General features: G+C 40.3%; 1 protein-coding gene and 1 pseudogene across 1 annotated transcript in view; one reads left to right on the top strand and one right to left on the bottom strand.

Moving 5' to 3' along the window:
• The window catches only part of FHL5 (four and a half LIM domains 5), a 170,244-nt gene that overhangs the window by 43,651 nt on the left and 109,136 nt on the right, over nucleotides 1-17,457 (bottom strand). The gene's annotated exons all lie outside the window — the stretch shown is intronic.
• On the top strand, nucleotides 8,561-8,679 carry LOC134913030 (5S ribosomal RNA; annotated as a pseudogene).

Below are 17,457 nucleotides of genomic sequence, written 5' to 3'. Positions count from 1 at the left end.
TATGCGTCTGACCTATGTTCCAGGACCGTTGGAGTTGCATCAACGGACTGAAGGTGAGAGCAAGAGGCGTGAGGTAAGGGCCCGACCACACTGCACCGCAGCAGGCTCGAGCTCGTCCACCCCTTTCACGCATGCATGTAGAGTATGTTTATGCTGTGTTATAATCTTCTGAAGAGACAGGTAACAACATTTACTTCAAATTAATCAGATTAAATCAATGTATCATTTGTATAAACTAATCTCAGATGTTAAGTTAGTCAGTGTTTCCCTATGAATTGACCATTCTGCCTCAGCAAGCTACAGTAGTAATGCATTTGCAGGATGGTATCACATGGGCTTTCTCCTGTAGTTTTAAGTCAAGTGATGTTGTGTAAAACTGCAAATGAATTTGACATAGAGGGTTCCACAAAGAGCAAATGTGCAGTTGTAACAGCTGTTCGAGAGCTGCAAGTATCATTTAATATGAGCAGGACAACATTTCTGGCAAGAAAGTGCTTCATAGAAATCTTTGGTATTTCTGCTACCCCCATCAAACAAGACAGCAACTGAAATACTACTAGACTAGATATAAGCAGCGTTTTTCCTGCCAGTAGAAAAATCACTCTGAAATTACTTTTCTTTAACTGGTTTTCTGCTAGATGAAAAGCTCTTACATTTCACTCGTATTGTCTAAAAAGGAACACTAATTGATCCCTATTACTTTACATCTATATATAAAGACATTTCACCAGGCTTAAGATATACTTGGCTGAACATAAAATATTTTTCAAATGATCATTTTAAAACCAGAGACACGTAACACTTTTTCCCATCCTGTTTGGCTATCCAGCTTGCCCCACCAGTGCTGAACTTGAGAAGCATTTAGCATTTTGTGGACACATTCCCAGCTCCCCTTAGAGATCATATTGAATAGGGGTAATTACCCTTTATGATGAAGCTGACTGTAAGAAAATTATGATGCAGGACAGTTGGTATTGCAATTGACTAATTATGCTTTAGCAGAGATAGTATTACAAGAAAAATGATCAGACGTAACATAAATAGAAATCATCTGCTTTCCTCTTTCTATAGGAAATTAAAAGTAATGTCACTATAAAATAACTTGTATGGTGTATTTTTGCACATATTGGGGGTAATTCCAATTTGATCGCAGCAGGAATTTTGATAGCAATTGGGCAAAACCATGTGCATTGCAGGGGAGGCAGATATAACGTGCAGAAAGAGTTAGATTTGGGTGGGTTATTTTATTTCTGTGCAGGGTAAATACTGGCTGCTTTATTTTTACACTGCAAATTAGATCGCAGATTGAACACACCCCACCCAAATCTAACTCTCTCTGCACATGTTATATCTGCCTCCCCTGCAGTGCACATGGTTTTGCCCAATTGCTAACAAAAATCCTGCTGCGATCAACTTGGAATTACCCCCATTAATCCCATTAGACACAACTGCCACTATCCATTATCATTAAAATACAGTCACAGAGAACAGCTAGGAGTTTATTTACTAATTTTTGTGTTTTCATGACAATACAAAACTATGTATGGGACATGAAAAGATGCATCCAAGGCCAGAGTTTCCAAAAAGAGCCCGTCTCTGTGATGTGTAAAAGTTATGTATGCAAATGAAATTGGATATCACTGGTGCGCAATAAGCAGCTGACAGTAGGTGTACAAGTGCCACCCCACACTCCAAGTAGAACACAATTTTAATAAGATAACGGTGTTATCCTTTTGGAATTGTATAAAAGTAATGTAATCACTCGTTTGGGAACTGACCACATAACTGCACATGTGAGGACAGCAGTCCCAGAAAATTGTGCACCCTGTAGCCAATAGGGAGCCTACCATGGCTAACATCATCTAAGGATGCCATTTGCTAACTGGATAAATCTTACACTATAGCAGCCTTTCTAGAAACCTACAGCGGCGGATTGGGATGGAAAACCAGCCCGGGAAATTTGTGGAAGCAGCCCTAATGGGGGTGGGGTCTGGTAACATACGAGACACTCTTTCCTCAAAAGAGCTTTTACAAAACTGAAGACACAATATATGACATTAAATTAGTCAAACCTGTGTCTTATTCTAAATAAGGTGATGTAAAACAACAAGACATTAATGTTTACTGTTCACCTGCAACATTAAAAGTAGTGGTCCTTGGCACTGTTAGGATAATTTTATTATGATGATAATGACACTCCACCCCAAGCTCTATGGCTGCTGTATCTTAGCACCCCCACCCACCACCAGCTCTTACCCAGCACTTTTGTCCCACACCCCAAGGACTTCTGGAAGCTGCCCCTTATCTCTCTCTCCCCCCCAGACACAGGACACTTGCCCATTCGCAGAAGGGAAGTCACAATGTTTGCCGGGCTGCCCACTCAATGCCTGGCACACAGCAGCTGTGTGTCCGTGCGGGAGACGGAGCTGTCAGGGCCGCTGGGTGATTTGGTTTTGTGGGTGCCACAGCACATCACCCCCATTTTGAGTGTGCTTCTGCACATGTGCAGAAGCTCCAATCGCAGAAGCCGCATGTTTTGATGATTCGGCCTGGCGTCGAGGGAGAACAGCCGCTGAAGGGGGCCCGGCCTACCGGGGACTTACCTGGTATCCCGGCGTCCCAATCCACCACATGAAACCTATGAGGGCTGCTATTGTGATTGGAAATAGGAGAAACGCAATAATTCGCCTGTATCCACTGAAAATGGGTAGGGACATTAGGAAGACCCTATTTAGGTCGACAGTCAATAGGTCGACCCCATATGATTGACATGGAAAAGGTCTACATGGTCAAAATGTCAACAGGTAAAAAAAGATAGAAAATGGAAAAGGTTGACAGGTACAAAATGTCAACACATGAAAAGGTCGACATGGAAAATGGTTGACGCAACCTATTTGTCTTTTTGGTGTTGTTTTCACCGTTAAAGCACAAGGAACCCCAATTTGTGTACCTTGTTCCCTTGCACGGCATGCTTCACTCACCATGCTGTGGACAAGGATGCGCTGCACTCGGCACAGGTTACTATTCCCGATCGTAGTCCACGTGGATGGTAAAATATGAAAAAGCGAAAAAAATGAAGAAAAAAAAATCCCAAAAAACTAGTTAACCATTGTCATATCAACCATTTGAAACTGTCAGCCATAAGCACTGTTGACCTTTTACATGTCAACCTAATGCCTGTCAACCATATCGGGTTGGCCTATTGACTGTTGACCTAATTACGGTCAACCTATCATCCGGATACCAGGGATGCATTCACAGGAAGGAGGACTAAACTGATGTCAGATCTTAGCCTGGACAAATGAAATTCAAACTAAATGATAAAAAATCACAAACTTTTTTTTGTAGCACAAAAGGTTAGGGGAGTCATTATAAATGTAAAAGTATGTAATTCAATACCAGTAACACAATACATTGTACACTTTCCATTGTGTATCACTAAATGTTACTGTAACATATGTACAAAATAAATCTAAGTTATTATTCAACATGTTTTTTTTTTATCAAGTCTCATTTATGTGATTATACTATTGTTACAACAGTAAACAGTACATATTAACTAAAGTATGTTTTCAACTGTCTATTATTTTTTGAAAGAAGATAAATTCTATCAACACTTTTCTGGGTACAGTATGTTTTTTTTCTATTTTATTTGTTATAAATATATATTAAAAGAACATTGTGTGCTATAGATCTTTTTAAGTGGAGCACGTTCTGGTGTTCCTCACTAAATCATCCCTTGTATTACACTCTGGACATTCTCATTAGTTTTCCAATGTGCTAGATGTTCCTTTTCAAAAGGTCAAGTTGCAACTTTCCCAAGACACAAAGTTGTGTTAACTTGTTATATAAAGCAGATACCTACATAATACTTTCTAGTTATTTATAGAACATATGGAATTCAAATAACATCAGGAAATATTTTCAAGAAACACTACACTGTTTATTGTATATGCTGTATAGAGTTTCCCTAAACAATATTCCAAATATAAGAAAGAGTATAATAATATCAATATATACTAGTGAAATAGAGTTTGGTTACAGATGATAGGATGATAATATAAACAAATTCAAACCAACTTCTGATGTGCAGAACATAAGCAAGGCTGCAATTTAATTGCACTCCTGAGAGCTTGGAGAAGATCCTCTACCATCCTTCTCCATTTCTGCACTTTAGAGGGTAAGTTCTATGTGTCTGAGTTTGCCTACTCCTGGGGAATACAGGAAAAGAATATATTTAACAAGTGGGCGCAAAGAACCTACATGTATCAAGTCCTCAAGAAATGATTCCAAGGATAACAGGCACAGTTCATTAACTTCCAAGGCCAACCCGTAATCAGTTAGACGGTATTTCTGGTGTGTCGTAGTCAGTGTTCACAGACTCCCAATGTACCCCGTAAATCAATGGGATATAGATCTTTATCTCAATGCAAAGAAAAAAAGATCATGGTGCAGATAGTATTTCAGGGATAAAACACGTTTAATAGACACAGGACACTTACAATATTAAAATTAAATATAAGCATGTAACCAATCAAATGGTACAATACGGGATGTAGATCTCTGTTTTCCTCACGTTACCGTCCCAGAGTGGAAATTGGGGATACCACTGGTGGTTCCGGATAGCACACCAGATGGACCAGGCTTACGGTCAGAAGTCAGGGTTACATCCACAGCAACAAACGCCACCAGCTTAACGCGTTTCGGATAATATTTATCCTTCTTCAGAAGCATGGTGGTTACTAAACATCTAGGCATATTTATGTTTTTTTATGTCTTTTATATACTACATGGACATTGACTGATATTTATGGATTATGAGGACTTCCGCTGCTCACATTGTCTTAATATGGAACGCATAACACACTTCCGGAAGAGACGCTGGAACGCAGGGACACTTCCGGTTTCGGCAATGTGACTTCCGGTCGCGAGCAGCAATGTGGTATATGCTGCGGCGGGAAAGCGCCTTACACATGGATCAATTCTGTATCAGTACATGTGTATATAATATGTATATTGTTATGTATTTATATATTACATGGATATAGTTTTTCTAAAAGTGTGGAACGCATAACTCACTTCCGGAAAAGACGCTGGAACGCATGGATACTTCCGGTTCCGGCGATCTGACTTCCGGTCGCGAGTAGTAATGCTGTGTGGCGGGAAAATGCTACACACATGGATTAGATCACTTAATTATGTATCAGTATATATATGCCTAGATGTTTAGTAACCACCATGCTTCTGAAGAAGGATAAATATTATCCGAAACGCGTTAAGCTGGTGGCGTTTGTTGCTGTGGATGTAACCCTGACTTCTGACCGTAAGCCTGGTCCATCTGGTGTGCTATCCGGAACCACCAGTGGTATCCCCAATTTCCACTCTGGGACGGTAACGTGAGGAAAACAGAGATCTACATCCCGTATTGTACCATTTGATTGGTTACATGCTTATATTTAATTTTAATATTGTAAGTGTCCTGTGTCTATTAAACGTGTTTTATCCCTGAAATACTATCTGCACCATGATCTTTTTTTCTTTGCATTGAGATAAAGATCTATATCCCATTGATTTACGGGGTGCATTGGGAGTCTGTGAACACTGACTACGACACACCAGAAATACCGTCTAACTGATTACGGGTTGGCCTTGGAAGTTAATGAACTGTGCCTGTTATCCTTGGAATCATTTCTTGAGGACTTGATACATGTAGGTTCTTTGCGCCCACTTGTTAAATATATTCTTTTCCTGTATTGTTTTTTTGGAATTTAATGAGGATTCCTTTATTTATCGAGCAGGCGGCATTGTTAAGTAGCGCATTTTGTTCAATATATTCTGCTTTCATACTCCTGGGGAATGTGGGGTCCCCTTTATTACCTCATAAAACTGTGATCTGACCAAGTCTGGCCATCCACACAGACAGCCTGTATGATGACACGATGTTGGTGTAAATACTTTTGGAAGAGAAGGACATGGCCTGTGTAGTTTGCCGCTGCTACCTTGCCTCCGATTCTGCACCATTTGGATTGTTAATGACGAGGGTGGTCTTTATCTTTGCTTACTCCACACTTGGGTGAATGCTGCCTTCTGATTCCTCATGGCTGCCAGCTCCCTGAATTGTGCTTACCCAGAATTAAAGCCTATACCAGTTGTTGCACCACTTTCCTTGCTACCTGTAGAACCCTGGCCCAGACAGATGCTTCTGGATCACGGATTGCCCCACTTTCCTCCTGGTGCCTGTTCCATCTTTGTCCCTGTCCTTGTGCTCTCTCTCCTGTGGCCCTTCTCCATCCCAGTCTGCCCTTCGGAAGATTGATTGGTCCAAGAGTGGCTAGATTGCATTGCATGCATGACTGCCTGTGAAGGGTCCTCCCCTGACAAGACAACCACCGCTGACTGCATTGGTCCATTAATTGCCTTCTTGTCTATTGGCAGATGTGCTGCAATTGTCTGCTGATTCCACTCCCTTGGGACTAGGAACTAGTGGCTGTCATGGCACTGTATTCACTGTTGGACCTTTATGGCTTTTGTGGAACTCTGACCTCTTCCATTAGGAAACCTGTCTTGCCTGGTGTTAACTTGGGCTATAAAGTCTCTGTCATCCATCTGGGTACTTGCTGCAGTGTGCTGTGTTGAGGAATTCCGATGCTGAGTCCCCCTGTGAACTGCACTGTCTGCGACAGTGCCCTGCTGTTACTCTCCCTTGGGGACACTGCCTGTTTCTACACTATTGCATTTACAGGTGGGAGGTCAATCATCACCTTTTCTGTAAAGGTCTATAAACATTTATACTATTATGTTTAATGTTTAACTGTTTGTCATTATTGCATTGTAAATTCTGATCACAAATAGTTAATAAGCACTTTCAGTCTTGCAATATTTATAATAACAGTACTTTTTCATTATTATCAGCTGTTTTACTATTCTCCTTCCTATGGCCATGTATTATATGTATTATATGTATTATATGGCCATGTTAATATTTTCAAGGGGCTAATTACAGGGATTAGATCAACTCTTGTTCTCTGCACAGGACTACTTGCTTACACCTTTGGTGACCTGTTATTTGCTATTTATAGTCTTCTTTTAGGGTATGGATATATTTCATAATTCCATGCCACCTCCTCAGCCAAAGCAGGCAAACAATAATTGTCCTCTCATAACTGCATTCCCTACTTTTTGTCCACCTATCGTAGGTACCGATGTCTGGTGGTTGGGGGTCTAAAATATAAATTTTTCAGGGTTTTTCTACAACACTGTCCCAAAAAATGTAGAGCGTTTTCTTAGGTGTGAATGGACATACATTCTTCTTCATGGAACTGGCTGAGGCAAAGGCCTATTTTTTGACTGACAGGACAATTCCTCACTCCCCGAACCAAGTATGTCGTCTTACTGTATTTTCCCTTTTGCATTATCTCCTCATTATCCACTCATATTATGTTGGGGATGTCTCTGGGTCAGAGTACCTAGAGTATAACTCTGTTGTTTCTGGAAAAGAAAAAAGAAAGACTCTGCATTTCTTTGCAGTGTTTGGATTTCTATGGAAACTATCTGTTCCAGCCTAAAACATTATTGCATAAGTTTACCCCTGCATTTCATTTCAGAAAACAGGAATTACAATTGTGGGATAGATAAACTGGTATTTGTATACTTATGTCCACTCATATATGTACTTCCTTGCAGAGCCGGCCTTAGGCATAGGCAAACTAGGCAAATGCCTAGGGTATTTGATATGCTTAGGGGCACCAGCAGCTTCTGCTGATTAAAATGATATACAGCATGCCTATATTCTGTGTGTGACTCCGGCTGTATCTGCATACGAAATGCTACGTTGCAGTGTATTCCTGGAAATCACTGTAAAGTAGCATTTCGTATGCAGATACAGCCGCAGTCGAACACAGAGTATAGGCATGCTGCATATCATTTTAATCAGCAGAAGCTGCTTATGCATCCTAGCCACATAGTAATGCATATAAGTAGCATTTTCATAAACAAAGGCGCCCGACGTTAGCAGAGCTGCCAGCTGACTCATGCCAGGCATCTCCTGCAGAACTAGTGGTGGTGCTAGGGGGCACCAGCCAAAATCTTGCCTAGGGCATCATATTGGTTAGGGCTGGCTCTGCTTCCTTGCAGTGATTTGTCTATTAGGGAAATTTGCATATCACAGCCAACAACATTACTGCACATGTCTATCACTGCCTAATTAATTATTTCTGAAAATAGGAACCATTTGCTGAATTGGAACATTACACCACTTCAATTAGGTCTCTGATCTCAGTCTTTTATATTTTCATATTTCTATAGGCTAAGTAAGCCCACCTCTCTCATCCACTGTCCGCTATAATTTGTTATATGACATTGGACAGCAGAAGGCCCCCCGCCTTATCCTATTCTTAAATGCACTCTCCTTTTTTCGTTACTCTCTCATCCAATGGCCAGTAAATTACTCTCTGCAATGCCACAGTAACAGAGAACCTGTGCAAATTCATTGGACAGCAGAAATACTCTTAATCTTTGGTATTTGTCATTAACCACACTCTCTCATTTGTCCAAACTGGGTATTTACTGCCACATTTCACTTGTCACGCCCGATCTCGTCTGATCTTGGAAGCTAAACAGTGAGAAGCCTGATCAGTACCTAGATGGGAGACAACTAGGGAATATCGGGTTCAGTAAACATAATCCCCTACCTAAAACAAAAGGCAGAAGTGTTGGAACAACTTTTGACACTACCACTCTTATTATTCCAACTTGTTATCTACAGAATCTATCACCTTAGATCACAAATTATTTGATCTGACTAGAGACCTAGATACAGCTATCCTTTCTACCAGGAGACTCTATTAACAGAAAGCACTATATATTGGACAATTTTACAGTCCTTATTAATCTATCAGTGCCTCTGTTTCTCTGGATATCTACAGATAATCTAGTTTTAATATTTTCACCTCAGATGCATCCTAATGAGAATATTATGATTAATTTAATTCATGAAAGTAATTATCCATAAAAGATTAATCATTTACAATACTGGATGTGGAGGTGATACTTTAATATTTGTGTGTATCAATTTTTTTTATACTTTACATGATTAAAGGTTAAGTTTTAACAATTTTCATCATATCAAGTGTGCCCGAACAAAGAGTCTTTCTTTTTTCTTTTCCTGTACCATATATGCCATTGACTCTGGCAGCACCACCAACTTAAATTATTTTTGATACCCGATTCAGGGATCTTTTATATACTCATATATTGTTGGTCTCTCAAGGGCCTTATGGAACAAAGCCCTTTTGTCACATTCTAAAAGTCCAGTGTGGTACCAAACAAAAAAAACCTCTGTTGTTTCCTAAAAGCTAATTCCCCATTATTTGTGATATTCTTTGTTACTGTTTTATGTTTATTTTTTATTAAAGCACACCTCTAGACCTAAGTTAGCACAGACTCTGATTTTGGTCCTACACTACGCAAGCCCTTCAAGGTAATCTCTTGGAATTTTAGTGGGCTGATTACACCCATAAAGCAAAAGAGAGTAGCAACGTTTTCAACAGATCCACTGTCTCTCAGCTAGAAAAACACGGTGTGGGCTCCTGCATATCTGCTCCCTTTCATACAAAGGCTAGAGGAGTGATGATCATGTTCCGAAAAGGCTTCCCTGCTTCCATTGTTTCCAGAGTTAAAGATCTTAATGCCCATTTTATTATTTTAGATATTGAACTGATTCATGTGCACTACACTCTTATAAATCTTTATGCCCCTAATATTGATACAATATTTTTTTTCTGCAAACCACAGTCATCCCCTCTTCAGCAGATACAATTTCCCTCTCATTCTGGGTGGAGACTTTAGCACGAGAGACAATCCTTCTGTTGATAAGTCACCACCTGTACCAAAAGTGACTTCTACAGTTGCTCAAAATGAGATTGCATCTGTCTGACCCCTGGAGGCTGTTGAACCCCACTGTAGTGATAAAGCCCATTTCATATGGGACTGGGCATATTAACAATGGTATTGGTAACAGCTTGTCTTATGATCCCCTGTATATATGTTACAATTGTATTAGCTAACTAAATGATTTGTAGTGTACTGAATGTTCTGCTATAGAATATTCCTAGGAGGCTGGAATGTTTACATTTATGCAAGAACTAATTAAGCTTCGGAGGATGCAGCTCATGGTGCACCACAAGGGGACAAATGGGATATAGGAATTCACATGTGTAGGTTGTTTGAAATCTAAGGCTGTCTTCTCAGTATTCTAGAGCAGGAAGGAGAAGATGAGATGTCTTGATCATGTCCTATTTTATACTACCCACTGTGTCATCTCAATTTGCTGAACAGGAGCTATGTTCTGAAAAAAGGGTTGGGAAATCACACCTGGTACCAGGGAAGTAATTACTATAAATCTCAGACCTTCTGTCTCACTTTTCCTTGTGCTATGAAGAGGAAGCATCCATTTTCTGTTACATAGGAAGCATAATATAATAGGTATATTAGCCAGGGAAATTGTACAGCCAGTGTCATTCGCTTAAGGTAGCCACATGGCTTGGATGCCCAACCTCTATCAGGAGGGACCTTACTCAATGTTGTTCAATTCAAAGGTGATACCTGAACTTTGTTTTTAGCGGTTTTATTTTCTTTGAAATTGTCTGTAATAAGTGTGTACTTTTAAATAATCATATACTATTTCTAATTATTTTTTGTAACTGTAAGCTTTGAACTTATTCATGATTTTTAAAACTTAATTTTTAGTTCTGATATTCTGTTATCTTAGACCTGTGGCCTTGTGAGGCACATGCTACTGATTTTTGAAGTGTATATACTGTGAGTGGAACCAAAGGGCTACTGTGGGAATATTTCCTTCATGAATTAATCCCCTTAGTTTGGGCATACTGATATATTTTATTGTTAGGATAATTTGCATATCACCTGACTTGGAATTAGTTCTGAATGTGGGCACACCCACAGACAGAACATATACCCATAATTTAAAGCCCATTGGTGCTGGTCTCAGATGTGTTGGTTACTTATCTACACACAGTAGATATAGATGACATTCTGATATAAGACCATGTCCAGCTTTCTCTTACTCTGGAACACTGTCATCTCCACCATGCTGACCGTAACTGTCACTTTTCTCACTATTTATCAACCTCTAATAACTTTAAATCTTATTTTGTATGTTATGATTCCCATGAAATAAAGGATGCAGCGACTACCTATAACACATTGCAGAATCTAGTACTGAGGCTTTGATGCTCATTCTATCAGTCCTTCTCAAAAATCTTGTAAAATAGTAGAAAATGACTTAACATTACATGCCAAACAGGACTTGGAATTTTTAAACATAAATACTATAAATTGGGAAATAAAGCTGGTGGTTTTATGGCATCCCCCAACTGACCAAATACAGTACTTACAAATACCAAGATATTGGTGCCCAATTTTTAATTTATTACAAGACTCTATATAAGACTTCTCCAATTCCCCTGTCGTCTCTGACCTTCAAATGCATTTTTTTTACTTCCTCAGACGAACGCCCCTACAAGGGGAGGCTTCGGCAGATGAGATCATGATGGATGAAGATAATGCGCCCATTGCCATTCTTCCTCACCATAAGTCCCCTGCCTTTTAGTGTCACATATTGTTCCCTCATTACTTGAATAATACCTCTCCTTGCACTTAATTTATTGACATGCACACGGTACTCCTCTCCAAGCCTGATAAAAATTCAAGTTTGATGGCATATCGGCCTATAAGTTTATTAAATGTCAACTTTAAAATTTTAGCATAAATTATGGCTACTAGGTTGTAACTGATACTTTTACCTATTCTCACTGCTCATCAAATGGGCCTTTTAAAAGTGAGTCACGCTGCTAAAAGCATCCGTAATGCCATTGCAGTGGTGGTAGCATCCTATAATGACCCTGCTCATTAAAATATGTTGTTGAGCTTAAATTCTCAAAGAGCATTTGATATCGTCTTGTTGCCTCACCTGTTCCATTTGTTGGAGCTGTGGGGGTTTGGAGAGGACTTTTTTAACTTGATATGCTACTTTTCTCATAGCTTCTTACTGGTGAATGGGATTTGGGGTGCTCAGTTGCATTTGGAGCGTGGGTCCCATCAGGGGCGCCACAACGTTATATGGATGGGGGGGTGAATGGAAAAAAACATTTGGTGCTCCCCAACAATTACGCACACACACACCCTCATCCCCACGCCATGCGGGAAGTGCTTACCGGTGAATCACCATGAAAACTTCAGTCCTACGTTTGGACAGTCTGCCACCGCTGCATGTTGCCCATATCCTGTGTCCTGGCTGGCTCTTCACACAGATGCATTACTGGGAGGAGGTGGGGATGTCCCAGCAGGCTCAGCATGGGCACGCCTCCTCCAAGTAATGCCTTTGTGTGAAGAGCCGGCCAGGACACAGGGCATGGGCAATACGCAGTGGTGGCAGACTGTCCAAAGTAGGACTGGAGTCTCCACGGTGATCCACCGGTAAGTGCTCCCCCTTCCCAGCGCCTGCGCCTCTGTCAAGTTTTGGGGGGGCATGCTGCCCCCTTGCCCCCCCCCCCCATTCTGACACCCCTGGGTCCTGTCCTTTCTTGTTTCATTTGGTTTTAGATCCCTTTTTGAGAATACTTAGAACTGGACAACTTTCATATCAAGATTGGATGGCAGAAGGTTAAGCTGATGGCTTTTTAAAATATTTTCCCTTGCTTTAATTTTATATAGGATTGCCTCATTTGGTTAAATTTCCAGTTTTAAAATAAATATATGTAACACCACTTTACCTGGGTTTCCTGGGTAATGGTGTGTATTTAAACTCTTTCCCTTCGCAATGCTTCTCACCTTGTACGTACTTCTCTTGGTATTAGTGCCTCCACCCGAATCTTGACATGACGTGCTCTTCTGGGGAGTGTTCAATTTCAGGAACACCAGAGGGAGATTTGGGAAACCCCCTGCACACCATGCGCCCCCACTACAGGAATATATCACACAAATATGTTGCAAAAGCCACCCTGGCACATTTATTAAAGGGTCTGGGATAGAAATTGCTTTTATGCATTTATATACAAGGTAACATAGTAAGATCAATAAAAGAGGACATATACTAAATAGACATAGCGATAAATTGAACAGTCAGTAGTGTACACATACAGTATTTAAAGGGTGTATAATGCAGTAATAAGAAAAATTAACATAACACATGAACCTGCTCTCTTCTGTCTTTTCCTTCCTGAACCTTCCTATTGTATACAAATAACACCCAGGCCTTTGCAATCACTGACTGGGTAATGACAACTTAAACAACAGTATCACAAGGAATTCCACACATACCACACTCAGCATTAGACAATACATCCCCCACTATAGTGTACAGTTGTGATGGAGATCATAACGTATCTTCTGCATTCTATGAGTTGGATAAAACTGTACTTAAGAGGGTTCTAATTTACACTTTCAGCAATGCTGGTACTTGTAGTTCCACAAACTGATTCGTGATGAAATCACACACTTTGTTAACTAATAATTGTCAGTCTTTAGCCAGAAACATAACACTGTAACTGTTACTTATCCCACACGCCTCCAAAGTGTGCATCCCTCTTAAATGCGTTATCCTCTTTAGGTTACTTAAATCCATCAGACTGGGGTCCTCCCTTTCAGCTGGGCTCTCTCTGTATAGACACTTTGATTTCTTCACCAGTATTCAGCAGTCATTGTCAGCTGCATCTTAGCTATATCCAAAACATGGTTCCTGCCTCTCTCTCTCTCCTTGCCTATCTCCGCCTCCACTCCTCTGGACCAAAAGCCTTCCATTCTCCACTCCCCCCTCTCCATGCCCTGTCTTCCCCACCCCCAACAGCCTCTGCGTGTCTCTCTGTATATCCTCTGGAACCCAAGGCTGTCTGGGAGATGTAGTCTCCAAACACAAAATGGCCAGTGTCCAATTTCACATCTGCTGTCTGTCATAAGCGCCGGGCGCTACATATCTATAAATATTTGGCAATATTACTTAAAGGACAGACCACTTGCCCCCAGTGGGTGGATCATTCGGCCTTGAAATGGGCCAAGACCGCTCTTTCTTTCCTAGGCATTGCATCACTTAAACTTTTACAAACTGAATATTACTAAGGCTATCCAATATTACATGATATTACAAAAGGTGAAATTGAAATCTAAGGCTATTTGAGACTCAACTGATGACTAAAGGGGATGGGATCATCTCCCCCTTTCCTATCTGGATTGAGATAATATGATCAAAATGTTATCTTTGCCACATGCATCTATTACATTCACTACCAATTTACCTATCAGAGCAGATATATAAAAATTAAACACATTATTCCATAAATCTACTTGGAATGGAGTAAAATCTTACAAGCCTTGCGAAAGTTATGCCAGCTCAAATCTAATGGCAGAATTCATTTTCCTGACCTTGCGGTTTACATTCACCCAGTGCTGCTGTGATACCTAAAGTATGACTTGTTTTGGTTTGTTTCCTGCGCCAACATGGCCATGAGATTCCTGAGGACATTCAAGCTAATCTACTACTGTGAATTACCCAAAAAATGCTGCATATTCTTTGTCTCAGAGTGGGACTCAATGCATTTCACTCTCAACATATACACCTGGTTCATAACCCAGATTTCTTAGATGGCATGCTTTTCCCTTCACTGTTTAGAGGATGGCAGGTGTAACAACTAAATGATTCCTGGTTGATGTTTCAAACAAATGTACTATGATGTATTCCGAGGTCTCATGGAAATATGAAACACTACCCCTTGATGTTTTCTACAACACCAGTTTATGTGAGTCATGTGATCATGTCATTCACAATTTTCTACTGCAGGTTGGGACAACCCACTGGATAGGCTGTTGGTACAACCTCCCCCAAGACAAAAGGCTATCTCTGTTCTATATACCTTTCTGTTGCTGTATTGTAATGCATCCTATCATTTGCAGATAAGGCTGTCTTAGCCAGTATGTATGCAGAGTTGTTTCTCAACACATACCACAATGTATACCGTATCTGTCTGCCCATAGACAATATCACATGGGGGATCTCCCAGTTCACAATTTCTTGAAGTGTCAGCAGATAAGGTGTTTCACATTTTAGTTTGGTACCAGTTAGCCTTTATAAACATTTATTTTTGGAAAATGCAAGCCATCTTAGACAAAGGTGACTGTCAGATTGCCTATAACGACCTACTGTACCATTGTTTATGCAGCAACACAGCTGCCTAACCAAATAAAGAGGACAAGTAAGCATTTGTGGTTTCTCATTTATTTTATATTATATAGAAAACCTAAAATATGCTCTGCACATTAAAACCTATAAAAAATGCAACATTTTTGTTTAGTGTTGCTTTCTTAAGTCTTTTGTCCTCATGATAATTTAACATAAAAGTTTGAACAGCATAGGTGACCTAGGAAAGTTAATGAGACTTAATTTTGTACCATCATACATTCTGTTCTCTTGCAGAAAAGAACAACTTGCTGCTGTTCACTGATAAGAACATTTGGCAGGCGATATTAATATGTAAAAGACAGCAGTGTTTCTATATAAAGTCTGTGCTGCATTTAGAAAGCTCTGTTTGTAGTGATTGAGGATTAGCACACACAATTCTACACAGCCACATATAGAGCCTGTGCGTGAGCACTGCCAAAGCTACTGTAGTACAAATTATACAAGGTTTCATTTCAATGTTTCTTTTTTTATATCCTTGTGACTTAAGAGGATCTCTGTAGTTTCCTGAATTGTCATTTACTGTATATCAATTTCACCTTCTGTAATATCATGATTTTCAAACAAAATTTCTGCAACCAGTTGTAGTGGCTGATTTCCCATACAATTTGCAAAATCAAGAGTTTTAAAGAATGTGGTTGTACCTGTTGTTAGCCTCACAAAATAACTAAAAAAATGATCTCTGTTTTCACCATTTACAATTTGCATCTGATGAGCTTAGAAATGGATCCTCTAACATTAAGTTTACTGCAAAATACTCCCATCCCCAAACTTTACTGCTATATCCCAAAAATATTTAATACTAAGGTGTCTATTCATAAAGCAGTGAAATAGAGTGAAGAAGTGTGCCAGTGGTGAAGTTGCCCATATCAACCAATCAGCTGCTAGTGCTACGTACAGTGCATCCGGAAAGTATTCACAGCACTTCACTTTTTCCACATTTTGTTATTTTTACAGCCTTATTTCAAAATGGAATAAATTAATTTTTTCCCTCAAAATTCTACACACAATACCACATAATGACAATGTGAAAAAAGTTTTTTTGAGATTTTTGCAATTTTATTAAAAATAAAAAACTAAGAAATCGCATGCGCATAAGTATTCACAGCCTTTGCTCAATACTTTGTTGATGCATCTTTGGCAGCAATTACAGCCTCAAGTCTTTTTGAATATGATGCCACAAGCTTGGCACACCTATCTTTGGGCAGTTTCGCCCATTCCTCTTTGCAGCACCTCTCAAGCTCCATCAGGTTGGATGGGAAGCGTCAGTGCACAGCCATTTTCAGATCTCTCCAGATATGTTCAATCGTATTCAAGTCTGGGCTCTGGCTGGGCCACTCAAGGACATTCACAGAGTTGTCCTGAAGCCACTCCTTTGATATCTTGACTGTGTGCTTAGGGTGGTTGTCCTGCTGAAAGATGAACCGTCACCCCAGTCTGAGGTCAAGAGCACTCTGGAGCAGGTTTTCATCTAGGATGTCTCTGTACATTGCTGCATTCATCTTTCCCTCTATCCTGACTAGTCTCCCAGTTCCTGCCGCTGAAAAACATCCCCACAGAATGATGCTTCAGTGTAGTGATGATATTGGCCTAGTGATGAGCAGTGCCTGGTTTCCTCCAAACATGACACCTGGCATTCACGCCAAAGAGTTCAATCTTTCAAGAATTTTAATTCTCATGGTCTGAGAGTCCTTCAGGTGCATTTTGTCAAACTCCAGGCGGGCTGCCATGTGCTTTTTAAGTGGCTCCTGTCTGGCCACTCTACCATACAGGCCTGATTGGTGGATTGCTGCAGAGATGGTTGTCCTTCTGAAAGGTTCTCCTCTCTCCATAGAGAAATGCTGTAGCTCTGAAAGAATGACCATTGGATTCTTGGTCACCTCCCTGACTAGGTCCCTTCTTCCCTGATCGCTCAGTTTAGATGGCTGGCCAGCTCTAGGAAGATTCCTGGTGGTTCCAAACTTCTTCCATTTACGAATGATGGAAGCCACTGTGCTCATTGGATCCTTCAAAGCAGCAGATATTTTTCTGCACCCTTTCTACACATTTGTGCCTCAAGACAATACTGCCTCGGAGGTCTACAGACAATTCCTTTGACTTCATGCTTGGTTTGTACTCAGACATGCACTGTCAAGTGTGGGACCTTATATAGACATGTGTGGAGCCTTTCCAAATATGTCCAATCAACTGAATTTACCACAGGTAATTAA

The sequence above is a fragment of the Pseudophryne corroboree genome, chromosome 4, assembly GCF_028390025.1.
Source record: "Pseudophryne corroboree isolate aPseCor3 chromosome 4, aPseCor3.hap2, whole genome shotgun sequence".
NCBI classification, from domain to species: domain Eukaryota; kingdom Metazoa; phylum Chordata; class Amphibia; order Anura; family Myobatrachidae; genus Pseudophryne; species Pseudophryne corroboree.
The sequence above is the reverse complement of the archived record's forward strand: the minus strand, read 5'-3'. Positions and strand labels throughout refer to the sequence as shown.